At 45.9% G+C, this 24,083-nt stretch overlaps 1 protein-coding gene across 3 annotated transcripts in view; it reads left to right on the forward strand.

Moving 5' to 3' along the window:
* The window catches only part of LOC138292733 (cytochrome P450 2D15-like), a 335,835-nt gene that overhangs the window by 66,589 nt on the left and 245,163 nt on the right, over nucleotides 1-24,083 (forward strand). The gene's annotated exons all lie outside the window — the stretch shown is intronic.

The following is a 24,083-nucleotide window of genomic DNA, read 5'->3' on the forward strand; positions in this document are numbered from 1 at the left end:
TTTCAAGGTTTGTTGATTATCTAAAAAAAATCATCTTTCTAACTACGCACTTCATTTTCATGCCATAAGATATATTAATGTGAGGATGATTTCAAGAAATACCAAACACATTATTGTTAAAACAAAAAATCATCTTTTTTAGGTAAGATAATGAAAGTATATGTTCGATGGCATCTGTCGCTGTAGATACGCATGTTCTGCAATAGCTCGCCATCTGGTGTTGGGCCGGAGTGTTACAAGTTGTTTTTCTTCGAAGAAGTCTTTTGAGTCACGGGACCGAGTGACTCCTCCTTTTGTCTCCATTGCGCATGGGCGTCGACTCCATCTTCGATTGTTTTTTTTCCGCCATCGGGTTCGGACGTGTTCCTGTCGCTCCGAGTTTCGGAACGGAAAATTAGCTAATTTCGGAAGATTTTCGTCGGTATTGTTGCGTTCGGGATCGGCGTACTTAGATTCCACACCGCATCGAAGATCGAAGAGCTCCGGTGCCCTTCGGGGTAGTTTTTCGATCCTCCGTCGGGGCCTGGTCGGCCCGACCGCGTGCTGAAGAACGCCGATGGAACGGACCCCGTTCCGTTTCTGCCCCAAATGCCACAATAAATACCCCTACACAGACCAACACTTGGTCTGCAACCTGTGCCTGTCACCTGAGCACAGCGAAGACACCTGCGAGGCCTGTCGTGCGTTCCGGTCCCGAAAAACACTCCGAGACCGTCGAGCCAGAAGACTTCAAATGGCGTCCGCACCGACAGCCCAACGGGAGTTCGAGGAACAGGAAGAAGAAGGTACCTTCTCGATCCAAGACTCAGACTCCGAAGGATTCCACGATACACAAACCGTGAGTAAGACGTCGAAAACCACACAAAGAAACATTTACAAGGCCCAGGGGACGCCACTGCCACCAGGCCATGGCTCGACCCATAAATTCGGTGACCGACCGTCGGCACCGAAAAAGGCCCAAACAGTGCCGAGATCGTCCGACTCCGGTCGAGACACCGGCACGCAGCCTTCTCGGGACCGAGAAAGTGCTGGAGACAAGCCTCGACACCGAGATGCCGGTGTGGACACGGCTCGACGCCGAGACAGCGGCACCGAAACAGATCGACGCCGAGAGGTTTCGGCCCCGAAAAGGAAAAAAGTCACCTCGGAGCCGAAAAAACACGCAGACAAAGTTTCGATGCCGAAACAAACTGCAAGCGACCCAGCTTCAGGCTCTTATACAGAAGAGCACTCGCTAACCTCCCAAATGCAAAAGCATAGGTTTGAGGAAGAGCTACAAGCAACTGATGTGGACCATACGCAAAAGCGTATCTTCATTCAGCAGGGGACAGGAAAAATAAGCACCCTTCCCCCCATTAGGAGAAAGAGAAGGTTGGAGTTCCAGACGGAACAAGCACCACAACCAAAAGTGGTGAAAAGAGTTACACCACCACCCTCTCCTCCGCCCGTGATTAACGTTTCACCAGCACAAACTCCATCACACTCCCCAGCTCACACCACCATGAGCCAGGGTGACCAAGATCAGGACGCATGGGACCTATACGACGCCCCAGTGTCAGATAACAGCCCGGAGGCATACCCTACAAAGCCATCTCCACCAGAAGACAGCACCGCGTACTCTCAGGTGGTGGCTAGAGCAGCACAATTTCACAACGTAAGCCTCCACTCAGAACAGGTCGAGGATGATTTCTTGTTCAACACACTCTCCTCCACCCACAGCTCCTACCAAAGCCTGCCTATGCTCCCTGGTATGCTCCGGCACGCAAAAGACATATTTAAGGAGCCGGTCAAAAGTAGGGCAATCACACCAAGGGTGGAAAAAAAGTATAAGCCGCCTCCTACGGACCCGGTTTTCATCACTACACAGCTGCCACCAGACTCTGTTGTTGTAGGAGCAGCTAGGAAAAGGGCCAACTCTCACACATCTGGAGATGCACCACCCCCAGATAAAGAAAGCCGCAAGTTCGATGCAGCTGGTAAGAGAGTCGCAGCACAAGCTGCAAACCAGTGGCGCATCGCGAACTCCCAGGCACTACTTGCGCGCTATGACAGAGCCCACTGGGACGAGATGCAACATCTCATTGAACATCTGCCCAAGGACTTCCAAAATAGGGCAAAACAAGTGGTTGAGGAGGGACAGACCATCTCCAACAACCAGATACGTTCCTCCATGGACGCTGCAGATACAGCTGCACGGACAATTAATACATCTGTAACTATCAGAAGGCATGCATGGCTCCGAACGTCTGGATTTAAACCAGAGATTCAACAAGCAGTTCTCAATATGCCTTTTAATGAAAAAGAACTGTTCGGTCCAGAAGTGGACACAGCGATTGAGAAACTCAAAAAAGATACGGACACTGCCAAAGCCATGGGCGCACTCTACTCCCCGCAGAGCAGAGGGAATTACAGCACATTCCGTAAAACGCCCTTTCGAGGTCAAAGCACACAAGCCAGCACCTCACAAGCAACACCGTCCACTTACCAGGGACAGTATAGAGGAGGTTTTCGGGGACAATATAGAGGAGGGCAATTCCCTAGAAATAGAGGGAGATTTCAAAGCCCCAAAACCCCTACTACTAAACAGTGACTCACATGTCACTCACCCCCTCCACACAACACCAGTGGGGGGAAGAATAGGTCATTATTACAAAGCATGGGAGGAAATCACTACAGACACTTGGGTTCTAGCAATTATCCAACATGGTTATTGCATAGAATTTCTACAATTCCCTCCAAACATACCACCAAAAGCACAAAATTTAACAACACACCATTCCAATCTCCTGGAGATAGAAGTGCAGGCACTATTGCAAAAGAATGCAATCGAATTAGTGCCAAACACACAAATAAACACAGGAGTTTACTCACTGTACTTTCTGATACCAAAGAAGGACAAAACGCTGAGACCAATCCTAGACCTCAGAGTAGTGAACACTTTCATCAAATCAGACCACTTCCACATGGTCACACTACAAGAAGTATTGCCATTGCTAAAACTGCACGACTACATGGCAACTTTAGACCTCAAGGATGCTTATTTCCATATACCAATACACCCATCGCACAGGAAATACCTAAGGTTTGTATTCAAAGGAATACATTACCAATTCAAGGTACTGCCTTTCGGATTAACAACCGCACCAAGAGTCTTTACCAAATGTCTAGCAGTAGTCGCAGCACACATAAGAAGGCAGCAAATACATGTGTTCCCATATCTAGACGACTGGCTAATCAAGGCCCATTCGTTAATAGAGTGCTCAAATCACACAAATCATATCATACAAACCCTCTTCAAACTAGGGTTCACCGTCAATTTCACAAAATCCAAAATTCTGCCACGCAAGGTACAACAATACCTGGGAGCCATAATAGACACATCAAAAGGAGTAGCCACTCCAAGTCCACAAAGAATTCAAAATTTCAACACCATCATACAACGCATGTATCCAACACAAAAGATACAGGCAAAGATGGTATTACAACTCCTAGGCATGATGTCATCATGCATAGCCATTGTCCCAAACGCAAGACTGCACATGAAGCCCTTACAACAATGCCTAGCATCACAGTGGTCTCAAGCACAGGGTCACCTTCTAGATCTGGTGTTAATAGACCGCCAAACTTACCTCTCGCTTCTGTGGTGGAACAACATAAATTTAAACAAGGGGCGGCCTTTCCAAGACCCAGTGCCACAATACGTAATAACAACAGATGCTTCCATGACAGGGTGGGGAGCACACCTCGATCAACACAGCATACAAGGACAATGGAACGTACATCAAACAAAACTGCATATCAATCACCTAGAACTTCTAGCAGTTTTTCAAGCACTAAAAGCTTTCCAACCAATAATAGTTCACAAATACATTCTCGTCAAAACAGACAACATGACAACAATGTATTATCTAAACAAGCAGGGAGGGACGCACTCCACGCAGTTAAGCCTGCTAGCACAAAAAATTTGGCATTGGGCAATTCACAACCAAATTTGCCTAATTGCACAGTTTATACCAGGGATACAAAATCAACTCGCAGACAATCTCTCTCGAGATCACCAACAGGTCCACGAATGGGAAATTCACCCCCAAATTCTGAACACTTATTTCAAACTCTGGGGAACACCTCAGATAGACTTGTTTGCGACAAGGGAGAACGCAAGATGCCAAAACTTCGCATCCAGATACCCACACAAACAATCCCAAGGCAATGCCCTATCGATGAACTGGTCAGGGATATTTGCTTACGCTTTTCCTCCTCTCCCTCTCCTTCCTTACCTGGTAAACAAACTCAGTCAAAGCAAACTCAAACTCATATTGATAGCACCAACTTGGGCAAGGCAACCCTGGTACACAACGCTGCTAGACCTATCAGTGGTACCCTGCATCAAATTGCCCAACAGGCCAGATCTGTTGACACAGCACAACCAAAAGATCAGACACCCAGATCCAGCATCGCTGAATCTAGCAATCTGGCTCCTAAAATCCTAGAATTCGGGCACTTACAACTTACCCAAGAATGTATGGAAGTCATAAAACAAGCAAGAAGGCCATCCACCAGGCACTGCTATGCAAGTAAATGGAAGAGGTTTGTTTGCTACTGCCATATTAATCAAATACAACCATTACACATAACTCCAGAACATGTAGTGGGTTACTTGCTTCACTTACAAAAATCTAACCTAGCTTTCTCTTCCATTAAGATTCACCTTGCAGCAATATCTGCATACCTGCAGACTACCTATTCAACTTCCCTATATAAAATACCAGTCATTAAAGCATTCATGGAGGGCCTTAGGAGAATTATACCACCAAGAACACTACCTGTTCCTTCATGGAACCTAAATGTTGTCCTAACTAGACTTATGGGTCCACCTTTTGAACCCATGCACTCCTGCGACATACAGTTCCTAACCTGGAAGGTGGCATTTCTCATCGCCATTACTTCCCTGAGAAGAGTAAGCGAGATTCAGGCGTTTACTATACAGGAACCTTTTATACAACTACACAAAAATAAAGTCGTCCTAAGGACCAATCCTAAATTTTTGCCAAAGGTTATTTCACCGTTCCATCTAAATCAAACAGTGGAACTTCCAGTGTTCTTTCCACAGCCAGATACCGTAGCTGAAAGGGCACTACATACATTAGATGTCAAAAGAGCATTGATGTATTACATTGACAGAACAAACAACATCAGAAAGACTAAACAACTCTTTATTGCCTTTCAAAAACCTCATGCAGGAAACCCAATTTCAAAACAAGGTATAGCCACATGGATAGTTAAATGCATCCAAATCTGCTACCTTAAAGCTAAACGACAGCTGCCCATTACACCAAGGGCACACTCAACCAGAAAGAAAGGTGCTACCATGGCCTTTCTAGGAAACATCCCAATGCAAGAAATATGTAAGGCAGCCACATGGTCTACGCCTCACACATTCACCAAGCACTACTGTGTAGACGTGTTATCCGCACAACAAGCCACAGTAGGTCAAGCCGTATTAAGGACATTATTTCAGACTACTTCCACTCCTACAGGCTGATCCACCGCTTTTGGGGAAATAACTGCTTACTAGTCTATGCAGAACATGCGTATCTACAGCGACAGATGCCATCGAACTGAAAATGTCACTTACCCAGTGTACATCTGTTCGTGGCATCAGTCGCAGTAGATTCGCATGTGCCCACCCGCCTCCCCGGGAGCCTGTAGCAGTTTGGAAGTTACCTTCAATTATTTATATATGTATCATCTCAACCTTAAATAGGTGCATACTTAGTCACTCCATTGCATGGGCACTATTACTACAATTCAACTCCTACCTCACCCTCTGCGGGGAAAAACAATCGAAGATGGAGTCGACGCCCATGCGCAATGGAGACAAAAGGAGGAGTCACTCGGTCCCGTGACTCAAAAGACTTCTTCGAAGAAAAACAACTTGTAACACTCCGGCCCAACACCAGATGGCGAGCTATTGCAGAACATGCGAATCTACTGCGACTGATGCCACGAACAGATGTACACTAGGTAAGTGACATTTTCATTATTAGAAATATAGACCTTGGGATTGAGTTTAGGGAAATTAAATAGAGTCTTGTGGTAGAAGGGAAATCCAAACGTGGAAGGGGTTGAGCAAATAATAAAAAGTGCATCCGTAAATGTCAGGTAGCATGTCTATATACAAAAGGTCATAAATTTAAAAAAATGGAAGAACCATGTCCGATACCATCACTCTGTAAATTAAATTTTAAAGATCTAAAAAGTCAGAATCATCAAATAAATCCCAATGTCCTAGTCAATTATAAAACCATCCCCCAAGCTAGGGGTGAGGTTTCTGAATCAAGTTAATGGATTGGGGGCAAACGTTCCTGGCCATCCCTAACAATGTTGAACTCTTCCTCAGACACAGATTTCAAATGGCTGGTCATTGCAGGACGGAAACACCATGGGAAGCTCAAATCAAAGGGTAGTAGGTGAAATAGATAACACTGACAAACTGGGAAACAGGATAATAGACATTGATCCCTGAATCTCCTCACGTGGTCTCAAGTCCTCCATAAGAGCAGACAGTGTATCGTAGTTCGAGGAAGCGAGTGGTCAGCACACGAGTGCTCACGTGGCAGAGAGGTGAAGGCTGTGCAGGTGGTGCTGCAGAATGATATGGGTACCTCTGGAGTGGGGGGGGGGGTAGGTGCAGGCTATATGAGGATGGATGCAGCCCTTCAGACACCACTAGCAAATCCTCTTCAAGGACAGGAGTAGCCCTAGTGTCTGCCTCCCCTGGACTGGTGGTGTCTACATCCACCCCCCCACCTCAGTTGCTCCTACAGCCTCTGCCCAGACTCTTTTGTTGAGGAGCGTATTTTCCTTCGGGCAGGCACACTTTCCCTGCTAGTGTTGGCTTTTTGTTCCTCACTCCTGGTGGATAGCTGTTCTTCTGTGTACCGGGTCTGCTAGGATCATTCTTGGCCAGCTCTATTCACTGAAAAGAAATGTATAACAAAATAAAAAAAATAGGAGTGTCAATTCAATTTATTTGTAAGACAGATTAACACCTCCTTCAAAGTTGTAATCAGGCCCATTATATCCCTAAATGCAAGAAATAAAATTGTATATACTTTAACTAACTTTGACCATGCTAATGTGTGTATAAAAATCTTTTTTTTAAAAAGCTTTAAAAAGCTTTTATAGAAAATAATTATTCTTTCATATCAGGCATTCAATGGCGAACAAATACTTATGCGAAGAAATCTGATTTAATTACATTATATTGTTTCAACGCTTTTTACTTTTCGAAAATTATTGCCATATTGCCTGTCTTAGAGATTCATCTTTTCTTGAAGCGAGTAATAATTATTAAAATGATTGTCATATTTGATATTATTGATCTAAAAATGCAGTTTCATTGTTTAAAAAGGTGTTATTTGTGTTTTTAAGAGAAACAAACTGGTGGTTTGCAAGTAAGTTAAAATCAGCCGTGTATACCTTAGTTTGACAAACTGGAAGTTTTGTGTTAAAGTTGTGTCAGAAATGGTATTCTGTCACAAAATAGGCAGTTTGAAAAACATTTTTGTTATTTCAAATTTAAATAATTAGTTATTAGAAACAACATCAAAACGTTAAATGCACGTTAGTATTAAAAACATTAATTCAGTTCTAATATAAAAAAGAATTTGGTTTAAATACAATGTGGAATGTTAGAACACCATCAGACTACACACATAGTTGGGTAAAACTATTTAAATTAATTTTCCCTTAAGGTATTGTAAAATAATACACTTGCCATTTGTCTGCTGCTCAAACTTCCATTTGATCATGGGGCATTTGCCCGCTCTAAGAATCCTCCTCTACAGTGATCTCATACGGGGTGCCTAATATATCTTTGGGAGAACAGCCCAAGAATGTTCTCGACCTTAATCCTGTCTCAGTCACAAATGTCTTCCCAGCATTTGTGACACTCTTTACCACACTGGGTGTGGACCCCCACGCGACTGCAGCATGTGCTCATGTCCCACCAAATTTGGGCCAGCGCTGCACTGCCTTGCTGCCTTGATTGGATATCTGGACCCCAAATAAGCTAGTAACTTTGCAGGACCCTCTCATAGATGAGCTCCAGTTCATTGTCACTGAAGCTATGGGCCCTCTCATATATTTCCTCACCGTTATGGGGCGGGTGGGGTTGTATTGTCAAAGGAGCAGCAGGATGAAAGAGGATGTTCTTTCAGTGAATTCATGTCTCAGAATGAACAGAAAATGACTAACTTCCATGTAATTTACTGTTTGTTACAGTAATCAGAGATGTCCATCCTGACTTTTGAGTCTCCACCCTGCTTGTGGAGGGAGGTAGCCCTCTGCATGCAGGAGGGAGAACCCTGTGTATGGATACTGGGCCAGACTGGGAACCCAAAGCAGCCTTGGCAAATTTCGTCAGACCATCCTCCATAGGGCGCATAGGGAGCGTGTCTGACTACTACATGGGGCTTGGGGGTTCCTCCCCACCCCCAAGAAAATATGGGAAAATATGGCAAAAATGGTGCATTCTACAGCACATTTTTGATTACATATTCAATTGTATTCCTTTTTGAAGCATAGGAAATGATGATCTTACAGTACACCAGGAAACAGCAATCTTTATTGGGGCTTTTCAGTGATTCACTCATCATTACCTTCTAACAGTGCCTCTCATCTCTCCATAGCCCTTCTCTCACATGTATTTCATTTGTTTTGTAGCACATCTCTTACCAGCGTAGGGTGTTGGAGCACTTTACATCACACACACACACACACACACACACACACACACACACACACACACACACACACACACACACACACACACACACACACACACACACACACACAATTAATCATACATGTGTAAATCAGTGTATAGAAAATGTTATATAAGACCAATGGGACTACAGGGTGCAGGATTCACATGTCATCCATACTGGTAGGCGTTTTTTAAGAGTGCTTGGCTTGGGGAAGCATAAACTCAGAATTCAGAACGTAACACAGTGTTTAGGGTTGACTTTACTAACTGTTTATGTCTACACAAACAAACACTTTTTAGCAAAATTAGGATACATAAAGACTGGGAAAAAGCATAACTTTCTAACCTGTACCATGCAGTTTGCATGCAGCTCTTTGATGGCAGTTCATAGCTCACTGTGCTAGATTATGATTGTAACTAATGAACTGCACAGTAATAAAAAGGAGTTCTGCAACAAGAGCAGTATCCCCAGGGCTCAAGTCCTAAAAAAAGAAGTGGGAGGACTAAACAAGTTAGGCAGTATGTAAGTGACATCATGGCATGTGACATCAAGGCGTGGCATCACAGTATGTGACATAGGAAGTGACATCTCAAGAAGTGACACCAGATCTTAGCATCTCACACATATGTTTAGCATGTCTCACATGAGTACATTTGAGCACCTTATAAGATTTAGCAAAGGAGTTTTTGCACTGGGGTTATGTCAAAAATGTGTTGTAACCCTGACTCAACTTGTATATTTATTTTTTAAAAACAAGATGAAACATGGCAGTACATCTTTCCTGCTTAATTGGTTGCAAAGTCTGCATTGTAAACTATCTTATGGGGTTAAGGCATCTGCTACAGAAGCCTTTGTGTGCCCATTAAATCTCAGGGAACAATAATAATGGTAAGATATCTCTAGAGGTTAATGCACTTGCTAGATATCTCTATGTTTTGTCCAGTCCCAGTTATGAATCAAGGTAGCAAAGAGAGTTAATATGTCTCCTGCAAAACACATCATCTAACCTGAAGATCTCACATTTTTATTTTATGTAGCTAGGTAAGTGGAATACTGCTTTTTACACAGAGATCCTTTTGTGACAAGCAGTTCACAAACTGTAATCCTTCTAATATACCACAGTGATCTATGAAGGACGCAACTCCCACACCGTATAACCCTTACTGCCTTATGTAATACATCCTGTACATTAAATTACACACATATGATTTATTGTCAATGCATAATGTGCATGTGTGATATAAAGCACTCTGCCACCCTTCAGTGGGATGAGTAGCGCTATAAAAGAAATAAAACAAAATAGTAGTATTTATATTGTTATTTGTGTAAATACTGGGACAGATCAACACATCTGACATTCTTACAGTGCATGTACATCTCTGATAAACAGGGTCTGAACAAAGTCACAACAACACCTCTTTTAAGTACTTGTAAAGTAATAACAAACTGTGTGCCTTTGTTTCCTCTCCATTACATTTGTATCGGGGTGAAGCTCCAGATAGCTCCCAGCGAGGACTGAGCAGAAGGAGGCCTAATGGCCCTTGGAAATCCTCAAAACTGGTCCTGCCTGTCACAGTGGATTCAGCAGCCTACCTTTTTGATGATTGGCTCTCTGCTTCCCTGGAAGTGGTCCTTTCTAAGAAACTACAACCAGTATCATCACGCGCTCATAAATCACCCTGGTTTTCCGCTCCATTTATTAAAGAAGGATTGTAAGCACTTTATTGAGGTTATGGAGGAAGGCCTATGGTCCCATTTGCAAAGCAGAATATAGGAGTCCCGTTCGTCACTATCACTTGTAAATCAAAGACGCCCAAGCAGCTTATTATGCCATTAAAACCAATAACTCTGCAAACTCCTCGAAGGAGATTTTCAAGATCCTGAAGAGTATTACTGAGCCACCTGCAACTTGCCTCTCCTCAGTTGTCTCGATCGAACATGGTAATACGTTAGCTTATTTTTTTCAAGATAAAATCATGAACATCTATTTAGCCTTTCACAATAACTACAGGTGACAGCCATAAGGACTCTTCTGTTGTTTCTCTATGGCCTTCTCTCCCAGCCTGCCCACTTCTCTCCGTTAATTTGGTTGAGGACCTGTTTAGGGCTGTAAACTCTGGGTCACCATTGGACCCTGTACCTATGCAGATTTTAAGGTAAGGGTCTGCGCCGATTGCTCCCATTCTGACTGAAGTACTTAACCTCTTGCAAGTCCAAGGGATTGTCCCACACCATTAGAAACATGCAATAGTCAAGCCGCTTCTTAAGAAGTCTAACTTAGATCCCTATAACTTGAGTAATTTTAGGCCAATCTCCCTTCTACTGGGAATTCCAAAACTCCTGGAAAAACATGTAAATAAACATCTTTTGGCCTTTCTTGAATCATATTCTTTGTTACACTCCACTCTGAAGGGCTTTCACCCTTTACAAAGCACAGAAACAGCATTGTTAGCTGTGCTAGAAAAGATTAGATCAATTTTAGACCAGGGATCATCTGTGCGCCTTCAACATGGTAGAGTATTGCTTACTTTTGCAGAGGATCTCTGAGGTTGGTGTTATGGATACAGCCTTTGATTGGCTCGCCTCTTTCTTGCAGAATCGCAGTTTTCAGGTCCAGGATCAGGCCCTCCTTTCAGCCAGCTAGTCATCATGCTGTGGTGTGCCACAGGACTCCTCTTTGAACCCTATTTTATTGAATATTTATATGCGCCCCCTGGCAGAGATTGTTCAGGCGCTTGCGTTGTCCCTGGTGTCCTTTGCGGATGGTCATGTCAATCTCCCATGACGCCCCTCCTGGCCAGTCTTCTTTAGCCTTATGCCTACAGGAGGTTGCTTGCTGGATGTCTAAGTGCAAGCTGAAGCTCAATGAGGATAACACAGAAATTATGCTAGGTAACAACTCCAGCTTTCTGACTTCAAGCCCTCTGTTGGACTCCTTCTACAGCCTTCCCAGTCCTAAGTAGTCAATAAGAGCCTTAGGCCCATATTTATACTTTTTGACGCAAAACTGCGCCGGTGCAGTTTTTGCGTCAAAAATATTACCGCCGGCTAACGCCATTTCTGTGCGCTGTGTGGGCGTCAAGTTTATACTTTGAAGCCCGGCGGCGCAAACCACAGGTGTAAGTCATTTCTTTTTACGCACACCGCAGCGTCAAGTCGTAAAGCAAAACGACGTTAACGCGGTGGAAATGACTGTGGGTCGATTTAGGACACCCCACACCGGATATGCGGTGTTTTTTGACGCAATAGTTTCAAAATTCCCCGCAAACACAGCCATTTCAGCAGAGGAGAGCCAAAATGGATCCCCGATGCTTGTACAGACCCCAGGAAGATGACAACAGACCAGGAACTAGTCAGGAGGACCCACACAAGACCCAGGACAGTTTTAAGAAGAAAAGAAAGTGTCGCTTCAGTGCAGAGGAACAGGAAATTCTGGTTAAAGAGGTGACGGAACACCAGCACCAACTGTTTGTCACCTCAAATTTGCCAATCAGTAGGAGAGAGGCAATATGGCAACAAATTGTTGACAAGATTAACAGTGTGGCAGAAGTACGCAGAACAGTCATCGAGTGCAAGAAACGCTGGCATGACTACAAGCGCAGGACCAAGGAAAAGATGGCCAGGAACAGGAAGGCAGCACTGCACACTGGAGGTGGGAGTCCAGCACACCAGGAGGCCCTGGACCACATGGAGGAGATGGTCACAGCCATCATCCCTGAGGAGATCGTCACAGGGATTCAAGGACAGGACAGCGCAGACTACCAGGAGACAACCCACATGCAGGGTAAGTCGCATGGGGAATTAAAATGCACTAATGTCAACTGTAAGCAGGGGGGGATACCGACCACAAAATGCATGGAAGTCATCATATACATGGAGTGGCATGGGTAAAGGGGTATGGCATGGGGGCATGGCCTGCACAGAGAGAAGCTGGGACACACCATTACAGTTACCAACAACAGTCCCATGGGGGCATGCTGCCATGCCAACAATGGAGCAAAGGTAAAGCCACGCCAGGAGGGAAGGGCACAACGTCAAACTGACATCCCGTCACACGTCAGCCACTATACCCCCTACATTAACTAGCGCCCAATTAACAACCTCTAGCCATACCGACAACTGGAATGTAACAGTGACAACAGTTGCCAATACCACCTCCGCTGTGTGTGCTGGTCAAGTAGCCAATGGCAGTAACGTCTCCATGGATCATACACACCTAAAGTAGTGGGTTGAGGATGACAACTTCAACAATCCCCTGAAACAAGACAAAGGCACCAGTCCTGTCAAATGTGAATGCCCATAGTTGCTGCAAACATCAGCCAATGTCATCAACAGTAGGAGCTACACAGCAGTAAGGACACACCCATGCTGCATATGCCAGGGTCCATCCTGTGCCTGGGTCACAGTGCAACATCCCAAATGGCATACTGCTCAGACAACAGCATTGAGTGGGAGGACACATGTAACTGGTCACTGACATACACCTGCACAGTCAGAGGAGGAAATAGGATGCTGCTACGACTATCAGGGCAATCCAATGTACCACACATTCCCCAACATCAGCTGTACACATTACCAATGCTAACATCCATATCGTGCCATAACATTGCTATGCATAGGATACGCTACATGTCAACTACATATAAGTGGATGTGAAAGATCAGAGACTGGGGCAGGTCCAGATTGTTAAGTGTGCTGCTAGTGCCATCAGAGCACCCACAGCCATTGAAAGGCCTCACCATGAGAATGGAGGTAGACGGAAGCTTGAGTAGGACAAGAAGGTGGCAATTTACTATTTGGCCTAAAACAACACTAGAGGAGATGATGCGGACAAGTCTAATAACTTACCACAATACATGTGACATGCAGGTGAGCCATATGCCTGGGAGAGTGCCCATCTGAAAGACTGGAGCAATGAACAGGAAACAAGATCACAATGTGAGTTCATCACAAGGCAGGCATGTGACATCACCAATGCCACAACACAGACACACTAATTGTACCCTATTTCATTGCAGAGGATGATGGATCTCCTGCGGAAATGCCTGTCCAGGAATACCCTGATGACATAGATGACAAGCTGACAAACATCACCCAGCAGACCATCCAAGATGCCCTTGCAACCCTCCAGACCCCACCTTCAGTCACAAGGAGGAGCTCAGAACAAGCAGCCATCACAGAGGACCCACCCACAACACCTATTGTAAGACCTGCCAGCTCCAATACAGCTGAGGACTCAGACGACACAGGCACCAGCTTTGAGAGAACTGTAGTCGGAGTACAGCGGGAGCTGGCCAAGGAGCTGCGGGTGGGGATGCAAACTATGGCAGCCAGGATAGAGGGGGTTCTTTCGTGTATGATGTCAACCGAAGAAGAGGCAGCAGCTATGCAAGGGTGAACAACTATCTTGCAGGAAGTAGAAAAAAGTCGGAAGGAAATCAGCACAGCTGTAATACAGTTGACCCAACACCTACAACAGCAATCCTGTCAACGAGTGCTTGAATGCAACATTGAACCCCTCAAGGCCGATCTGGCTGCCTACCATTGTGATGTCGTGATGTGGCTGCTATTCTGAAGAATCAGCAGATCCTCCTTGCAGCAGTACTGCCCTTAACCCCTTCGCTGCCAGGCCTTTTCCCCCTCCTGTGCCAGGCCTTTTTTTGCCTATTTGGGGCAGTTCGCGCTTAGGCCCTCATAACTTTTTGTCCACATAAGCTAACCAAGCCAAATTTGCGTCCTTTTTTTCCAACATCCTAGGGATTCTGAAGGTACCCAGACTTTGTGGGTTGCCCTGAAGGAGGTCAAGAAATTGGCCAAAATACAGTGAAAATTTCGTTTTTTTCAAAAAAATTGGAAAAAGGGGCTGGAGAAGAAGGCTTGTGGTTTTTCCCCTGAAAATGGCATCAACAAAGGGTCTACGGTGCTAAACTCAGCAGCTTCCCAGCTTTCAGGAACAGGCAGACTTGAATCCGAAAACCCAATTTTTCAACACAATTTCGGCATTTTACTGGAGCATACCCCATTTGTGCAATTTTTTGTGCTTTCAGCCTCCTTCCAGTCAGTGACAGGAATGGTCAGGAAACCAATGCTGGATCCCAGAAACCTAAACATTTCTGAAAAGTAGACAAAATTCTGAATTCAGCAAGGGGTCATTTGTGTAGATCCTACAAGGGTTTCCTACAGAAAATAACAGCTGAAAAAGAAAAATATTGAAATTGAGGTGAAAAAAACATCAATTTTTCTCTACTTTTTACTCTGTAACTTTTCCCTGCAATGTCAAATTATCGAAAGCAATATAGCGTTACGTCTGCTGGACTCCTCTGGTTGCGGGGATATATAGGGTTTGTAGGTTCATCAAGAACCCGAGGAACCCAGAGCCAATAAATGAGCTGCACCCTGCAGTGCGTTTTCATTCTATACCGGGTATACAGTAATTCATTTGCTGAAATATAAGGAGTAAAAAATAGCTATCAAGAAAACCTTTGCATTTCCAAAAAGGGCACAAGATAAGGTGTTGAGGAGCAGTGGTTATTTGCACATCTCTGAATTCCGGGGTGACCATAGTAGCACGTGAATTACATGGAATTTCTCAAATAGATGTCTTTTTTACACACACCCCTATATTTGGAAGGAATAAATGTAGAGAAAGACAAGGGGCAATAACACTTGTTTTGCTATTCTATGTTCCCCCAAGTCTCCCGATAAAAATGATACCTCACTTGTGTGGCTAGGCCTAGCGCCCGCGACAGGATATGCCCCAAAACACAACGTGGACACATCACAGAAAACAGAGCTGTTTTTAGCAAAGTGACTACCTGTAGATTTTGGCCTCTAGCTCAGCCGCCACCTAGGGAAACCTACCAAACCTGTGCATTTCTGAAAACTAGAGACCTAGGGGAATCCAAGGAGGGGTGACTTGTGTGGCTCGGACCAGGTTCTGTTACCCAGAATCCTTTGCAAACCTCAAAATTTGGCTAAAAAAACACATGTTCCTCACATTTCTGTGGCAGAAAGTTCTGGAATCTGAGAGGAGCGACAAATTTCCTTCCACCCAGCATTCCCCCATGTCTCCCGATAAAAATGATACCTCACTTGTGTGGGTAGGCCTAGCGCCCGCGACAGGATATGCCCCAAAACACAACCTGGACACATCACAGAAAACAGAGCTGTTTTTAGCAAAGTGACTACCTGTAGATTTTGGCCTGTAGCTCAGCCGCCACCTAGGGAAACCTACCAAACCTGTGCATTTCTGAAAACTAGAGACCTAGGGGAATCCAAGGAGGGGTAACTTGTGTGGCTCGGACCAGGTTCGGTTACCCAGAATCCTTTGCAAACTTCAAAATTTGGCTAAAAAAACACATGTTCCTCACATTTCTGTGGCAGAAAGTTCTGGAATCTGAGAGGAGCCACAAATTTCCTTCCACCTAGCGTTCCCCCACGTCTCCCGATAAAAATTATACCTCACTTGTGTGGGTAGGCCTAGCGCCCGCGACAGGATATGCCCCAAAACACAACGTGGACATATCACAGAAAACAGAGCTGTTTTTAGCAAAGTGACTACCTGTAGATTTTGGCCTCTAGCTCAGCCGCCACCTAGGGAAACCTACCAAACCTGTGCATTTCTGAAAACTAGAGACCTAGGGGGATCCAAGGAGGGGTGACTTGCGGGGCTCGGACCAGGTTCTGTTACCCAGAATCCTTTGCAAACCTCTAAATTTGGCTAAAAAAACACATGTTCCCCACATTTCTGTGGCAGAAAGTTCTGGAATCTGAGAGGAGCCACAAATTTCCTTCCACCCAGCGTTCCCCCACGTCTCCCGATAAAAATGATACCTCCCTTGTGTGGGTAGGCCTAGCGCCCGCGACAGGATATGCCCCAAAACACAACGTGGACATATCACAGAAAACAGAGCTGTTTTTAGCAAAGTGACTACCTGTAGATTTTGGCCTCTAGCTCAGCCGCCACCTAGGGAAACCTACCAAACCTATGCATTTCTGAAAACTAGACACCTAGGGGAATCCAAGGAGGGGTGACTTGTGTGGCTCGGACCAGGTTCTGTTACCCAGAATCCTTTGCAAACCTCAAAATTTGGCTAAAAAACACATGTTCCTCACATTTCTGTGGCAGAAAGTTCTGGAATCTGAGAGGAGCCACAAATTTCCTTCCACCCAGCGTTCCCCCATGTCTCCCGATAAAAATGATACCTCACTTGTGTGGGTAGGCCTAGCGCCCGCGACAGGATATGCCCCAAAACACAACGTGGACATATCACAGAAAACAGAGCTGTTTTTAGCAAAGTGACTACCTGTAGATTTTGGCCTCTAGCTCAGCCGCCACCTAGGGAAACCTACCAAACCTGTGCATTTCTGAAAACTAGAGACCTAGGGGGATCCAAGGAGGGGTGACTTGCGGGGCTCGGACCAGGTTCTGTTACCCAGAATCCTTTGCAAACCTCAAAATTTGGCTAAAAAAACACATGTTCCTCACATTTCTGTGGCAGAAAGTTCTGGAATCTGAGAGGAGCCACAAATTTCCTTCCACCCAGCGTTCCCCCACGTCTCCCGATAAAAATGATACCTCACTTGTGTGGGTAGGCCTAGCGCCCGCGACAGGATATGCCCCAAAACACAACGTGGACATATCACAGAAAACAGAGCTGTTTTTAGCAAAGTGACTACCTGTAGATTTTGGCCTCTAGCTCAGCCGCCACCTAGGGAAACCTACCAAACCTATGCATTTCTGAAAACTAGAGACCTAGGGGAATCCAAGGAGGGGTGACTTGTGTGGCTCGGACCAGGTTCTGTTACCCAGAATCGTTTGCAAACCTCAAAATTTGGCTAAAAAAACACATGTTCCTCACATTTCTGTGGCAGAAAGTTCTGGAATCTGAGAGGAGCCACAAATTTCCTTCCACCCAGCGTTCCCCCACGTCTCCCGATACAAATGATACCTCACTTGTGTGGGTAGGCCTAGCGCCCGCGACAGGATATGCCCCAAAACACAACGTGGACATATCACAGAAAACAGAGCTGTTTTTAGCAAAGTGACTACCTGTAGATTTTGGCCTCTAGCTCAGCCGCCACCTAGGGAAACCTACCAAACCTATGCATTTCTGAAAACTAGAGACCTAGGGGAATCCAAGGAGGGGTGACTTGTGTGGCTCGGACCAGGTTCTGTTACCCAGAATCCTTTGCAAACCTCAAAATTTGGCTAAAAAAACACATGTTCCTCACATTTCTGTGGCAGAAAGTTCTGGAATCTGAGAGGAGCCACAAATTTCCTTCCACCCAGCATTCCCCCACGTCTCCCGATAAAAATGATACCTCACTTGTGTGGGTAGGCCTAGCGCCCGCGACAGGATATGCCCCAAAACACAACGTGGACATATCACAGAAAACAGAGCTGTTTTTAGCAAAGTGACTACCTGTAGATTTTGGCCTCTAGCTCTGCCGCCACCTAGGGAAACCTACCAAACCTGTGCATTTCTGAAAACTAGAGACCTAGGGGAATCCAAGGAGGGGTGACTTGTGTGGCTCGGACCAGGTTCTGTTACCCAGAATCCTTTGCAAACCTCAAAATTTGGCTAAAAAAACACATGTTCCTCACATTTCTGTGGCAGAAAGTTCTGGAATCTGAGAGGAGCCACAAATTTCCTTCCACCCAGCATTCCCCCACGTCTCCCGATAAAAATGATACCTCACTTGTGTGGGTAGGCCTAGCGCCCGCAACAGGATATGCCCCAAAACACAACGTGGACATATCACAGAAAACAGAGCTGTTTTTAGCAAAGTGACTACCTGTAGATTTTGGCCTCTAGCTCAGCCGCCACCTAGGGAAACTTACCAAACCTGTGCATTTCTGAAAACTAGAGACCTAGGGGAATCCAAGGAGGGGTGACTTGTGTGGCTCGGACCAGGTTCTGTTACCCAGAATCCTTTGCAAACCTCAAAATTTGGCTAAAAAAACACATGTTCCTCACATTTCTGTGGCAGAAAGTTCTGGAATCTGAGAGGAGCCACAAATTTCCTTCCACCCAGCGTTCCCCCACGTCTCCCGATAAAAATGATACCTCACTTGTGTGGGTAGGCCTAGCGCCCGCGACAGGATATGCCCCAAAACACAACGTGGACATATCACAGAAAACAGAGCTGTTTTTAGCAAAGTGACTACCTGTAGATTTTGGCCTCTAGCTCAGCCGCCACCTAGGGAAACCTACCAAACCTGTGCATTTCTGAAAACTAGAGACCTAGGGGAATCCAAGGAGGGGTGACTTGCGGGGCTCGGACCAGGTTCTGTTACCCAGAATCCTTTGCAAACCTCAAAATTTGGCTAAAAAAACACATGTTCCTCACATTTCTGTGGCAGAAAGTTCTGGAATCTGAGAGGAGCCACAAATTTCCTTCCACCCAGCGTTCCCCCATGTCTCCCGATAAAAATGATACCTCACTTGCGTGGGTAGGCCTAGCGGCCGCGACAGGAAACGCCCCAAAGCGCAACGTGGACACAACCAAAATTTTGGAAGAAAACAGTGCCTACCTGTGAATTTTGGCCTGTAGCTCAGCGGGCACCAAGGGAAACCTACCAAACCTGTGCATTTCTGAAAACTAGAGACCTAGGGGAATCCAAGGAGGGGTGACTTGCGGGGCTCGGACCAGGTTCTGTTACCCAGAATCCTTTGCAAACCTCAAAATGTGGCCAAAAAAACACTTTTTCCTCTCTTTTCTGTGGCAGAAAGTTCTGGAATCTGAGAGGAGCCACAAATTTCCTTCCACCCAGCATTCCCCCAAGTCTCCCGATAAAAATGATACCTCACTTGTGTGGGTGGGCCAGGTGCCTGCAACAGAATAAGGCCCAAAACCTGAAGAGATAGAAGGGATAGGTATTTTTGCAATATATCATTTTGATGTGTGCACATACGTCCGTGATGTGCCAAACACTAAAATAGTGAAAAGAAACACTTAGGTTATGTGAAGAAGACCCCTCACCCACCAACCAAGTTGGTGGCATGCTTCATCATCGGGGTCCCACCCGAGGCACCTAGCGTGTCACAGGTGTGCTGCGACGCCTGATTACAGCGGAGCAGGTTTTGTCATTTTTTACAACACATACTGGTTGGATTTGGCACGAGGGTGAGTGATGGTTCAGTGGATCAAATTTTATTAACAAGAGATTTCACAAAAATGAAATGCACTGCTAATAACTGAAAGGCAAAAAAGTGAACCAATGACTCACAGCTCGTGAGCTGTAAAGCCGCGACAAGGCACCAACCGCTTTACAGTCCATTCACACACCTTTCATACATGACACGCACAAGACCATTCACACCGCCAGCCACGGGCCCAGCACATTACAACACTCACATCGACAGACCGCGCCACTCAAGGGCCCATCACTTACATACGCCACATGCCTGATACAAGAATCACACCAGCTGATGGGAGTGTGGACTGCCGTTTGGCTGGCACCGCCAGCCAAGCGCCACCCCACGCACACCGCCAGCCAAGCGCCACCCCACGCACACCGCCAGCCAAGCGCCACCCCACGCACACCGCCACCCCACGCACACCGCCAGCCAAGCGCCACCCCACGCACACCGCAATCACTTTTTTTTATTTATAAACAACAAATAAACTACTAATTATAAAATAGGCACAAAACTACAAACACAAAACCTCAAACTAAATACACGACAGATGCCAACTGTGGAAAATATAAAACAGACAGCTTACGCTCACGGTATTTCCCAAAAGTTTTTCCTTGTGTGGTAACTTCTAAAACAGCTAGGCACACACAGCCCAGGCTTTGAAGGGCATTCGGGGCAGTACATCCGGCTCTCCCTCCGGATTGATCTCCGGGCACATACTCTACATTTCTTTGTGGGCATGTCTTTTTTGGGAGTGGGAGGAATGTGATCTGGAAAGTGCCGATCTTTCAATCTAGCCACATCCTCCACCACTTCTACTCTAGGAACTCTTGCCGGTTCCACCACAATAAGGCTTTCTATCACCGACTCCTGAAATTTAACAAAAGTCATCCTTGACTCAGGTGAACAATCCTTGTATACAATAAAGGCATTAAAAGTTGCCAAATGAAATAAATGTAGGGCCAACTTTTTATACCACACATAGGACTTACGAAGAGCAGTGTAAGGTTCCAACCTCTGATCTACTCTATCAACACCACCCATGTGCCTATTGTAGTCCAAAATGCACGCAGGTTTGCGCACTTCCGCAACCTGACCCCAAACAGCCACAGGGGAAGTACTCTCATCATGGATGGTCGATAGCATGTACACATCCCTCCTGTCTGAAAATTTCATAGCTAACAGCTCATTATTCCGCAAGGCACTGCACTGTCCCCTCTCAAGTTTTTTACAGACAAGCTCCCTTGGATAGCCTTTGCGGTTAGAACGGATTGTGCCACAAGCAACAGTGTCCACCCTAAACAACTCCTTGAACAACTGCACTCCAGTGTAGAAATTATCTACGTACAAATGGTGACCTTTGTTAAACAGCCGTCTAGCAAGTTCCCACACAATTTTTTCGCTAACTCCAAAAGTGGCCGGACAACCAGGAGGGTCAATACTGGAATCCCTACCAGTGTAGACCCGGAAATTATAAACATATCCTGTACTGCTTTCTGACAGCAGATACAATTTAATCCCATACCGTGCCCTCTTACTAGGGATGTACTGCTTAAAAACTAAACGCCCCTTGAAAAGGACCAAAGACTCGTCCACACTTATCTCTTTGCCTGGAACATAGACCTCTGAAAACCGATCCACAAAATGATCAAGGACAGGCCTAATCTTAAAAAGGCGGTCACAATCAGGGTGATCTCGTGGCAAGGCTAAAGCATTGTCTACAAAATGCAGCATACGAAGAAGAAGCAAATACCGATTACGTGTCATAGTTGCAGGAAATATAGCAGTTGCCATCAAGGGACTAGTAGACCAATAAGAAGCCAGTGACGGCTTCCTGATCAACCCCATCAAAAAAGACAAACCTAAAAACCTTTTCATCTCTTCCAGATATGTGGGAACCCAATGAGTAGCTCTAGACTGAGGCTTAAGTCTGGCAGCGTTGTCCCGCAAATATTGCTCTGCATACACATTTGTCTGCTCCACAATCTCTTCCAAAAATACATCGTCCATAAACAAGTGAAAGAAATGGACAGGCAGAAAGTTTTCCGTATTAACTCTACACCCTGGGAGACTAGTAAATGCAGGTAACTGTGGCTGCTCCATGTTTGGGGCAATCCAGGTGTCAGGTCTTCTAATGGGAAACCCTTCAGCACCAGGCTGCTGCACTCTTGGCACATCAATGTCCTCCTCTAACTCAGGCCCTTCATCTGCACTGAGAGTAGCTTCCTCATCAGAAGAATACTCTTGGACAGAAAACTCACTTCCAGAATCTCCTGCTTCCTCCTCTGCCTCAGATGCAGAGTCAGTGTCGTAATCATGGTCTGAAGACGACTCAAAGAGCATGCGAACAACCTGCTGAGCGGTCACTTTGCGGCTAGCCATGATCCTAACAACAAATGGATTGCCAACAACAACTAGCACTAAAATAAGTAATAAACAAAGTGTAGCTTTATCACAAAGAGTTATGTACTACAAAAAACTATACCACTCAGTTGCCTGAAATAGCTACTCACCAAGCAACTACTCTGCACAGACACAGCAATCACCAATGATATCCCACTAAAAAGAAAAAAGAAAAAAGCAAATTAGACATATGACAACACAAACATCACTGTGCTCAAATCTAAGGACAATGTCAAACACACAATACTGCATTTAGTACACCACCTACAAACATGTCATTCATGCATGTCAACAATACTCCTTTGGAGTAAATTGCTTTCACTTACCTAAAACATGCAGCTATGCAAACCACTGGACAACTACTGCCAAAACCGCTAAGATCCACAGCAAAGGAAGCAAAAGCGTTGAACTAGAAGAAAAAGAAGAAATAAATTGTTATAATCACAAATACAAATACTTTGCCTGTTGACAAACACCCCACCACCAAGAACTTAGAAGTTGTCCCTGGTACCTAAGTGGATCCTGCCCCCCCTCGGGGGTAGATGGGCGTAAAAAAATTAGCCGAAATGGGCAACACCTCTGTGCCCCCTTTTAGGGGGCAACCCTTCCCAAAGGGGGCACCCCCAGCACAAAACAAAAAAATCCCTGCCGTATTGGTGGTTTCTGCCCTCCTTGGGGGCAGATGGGCCTACAAAATTACACACACACCACACAATCCCTGGCGCCTAGTGTGCTTCCACCCCCCCGGGGCCAGATCGTCCAAAAAATGACTGGTCTGCCATCGGGGGGCCGAAACAGAAAAAAAAAACTCCCCAGGGGAGAGACCCTTGCCCAAGGGGTTGCCCTCAAAATAAACAACAAAAACAAAATCCCTGGTGTCTAGTGGATTTTGCCCCCCCGCCCCCCCCCGGCGGCAGATCAGCCCAAAAATTGGCAATCTGCCCCCGTGGGGGGAGGGGGGGGGGCAAATACTAAAAAATGTGTCCCCCAGTGGGACGCCCCTTGCCCAAAGGGTCGCCCCCCCAAAAAAAACTTTACAATAAAAATAAATCCCTGGTGTCTAGTGGTTTTCAACCCCCCTCGGGGGCAGATCTGCCAAAAAATCAGCGGATCTGCCCCCCGGGGGGGGGGGCTAAATACAAATAAAAATTCCCCGGGGGCCACCCTGGCCCAAGGGGTCGCCCCCAAAACATACACAAAATATAAAATCCCTGGTGTCTAGTGGTTTTCGCCCCCCCCCCCGGGGGCAGATCCGCCGAAAAATCGGCAGATCTGCCCCCAGGGGGGGGCGAAATACAATAAAAAAATGCCCCCGGGGGAGGGCGACCCTTGCCCAAGGGGTCGCCCCCAAAATAATAAATATAATACATTTTCCCTGGTGTCTAGTGGTTTTCGCCCCCCCCTGGGGGCAGATCCGCCGAAAAATCGGCAGATCTGCCCCCAGGGGGGGGGCGAAATACAAAAAAAAATTGCCCCCGGGGGGGGCGACCCTTGCCCAAGGGGTCGCCCCCAAAATTATGGCAAAATAACACTATCCCTGGTGTCTAGTGGTTTTCGCCCCCCCCTGGGGGCAGATCCGCCGAAAAAACGGCGGATCTGCCCCCAGGGGGGGGCGAAATACTAAAAATAATTGCCCCCGGGGGGGGCGACCCTTGCCCAAGGGGTCGCCCCCAAAATATTGAAAAAAATAAATCCCTGGTGGCTAGTGGAGATTCCTGCTCCACGATCGCGGGCTCTGCCCGCGATCGTGGAGCAGGAATCTAAT

The sequence above is a fragment of the Pleurodeles waltl genome, chromosome 4_2 (genome assembly GCF_031143425.1).
Source record: "Pleurodeles waltl isolate 20211129_DDA chromosome 4_2, aPleWal1.hap1.20221129, whole genome shotgun sequence".
NCBI lineage: Eukaryota > Metazoa > Chordata > Amphibia > Caudata > Salamandridae > Pleurodeles > Pleurodeles waltl.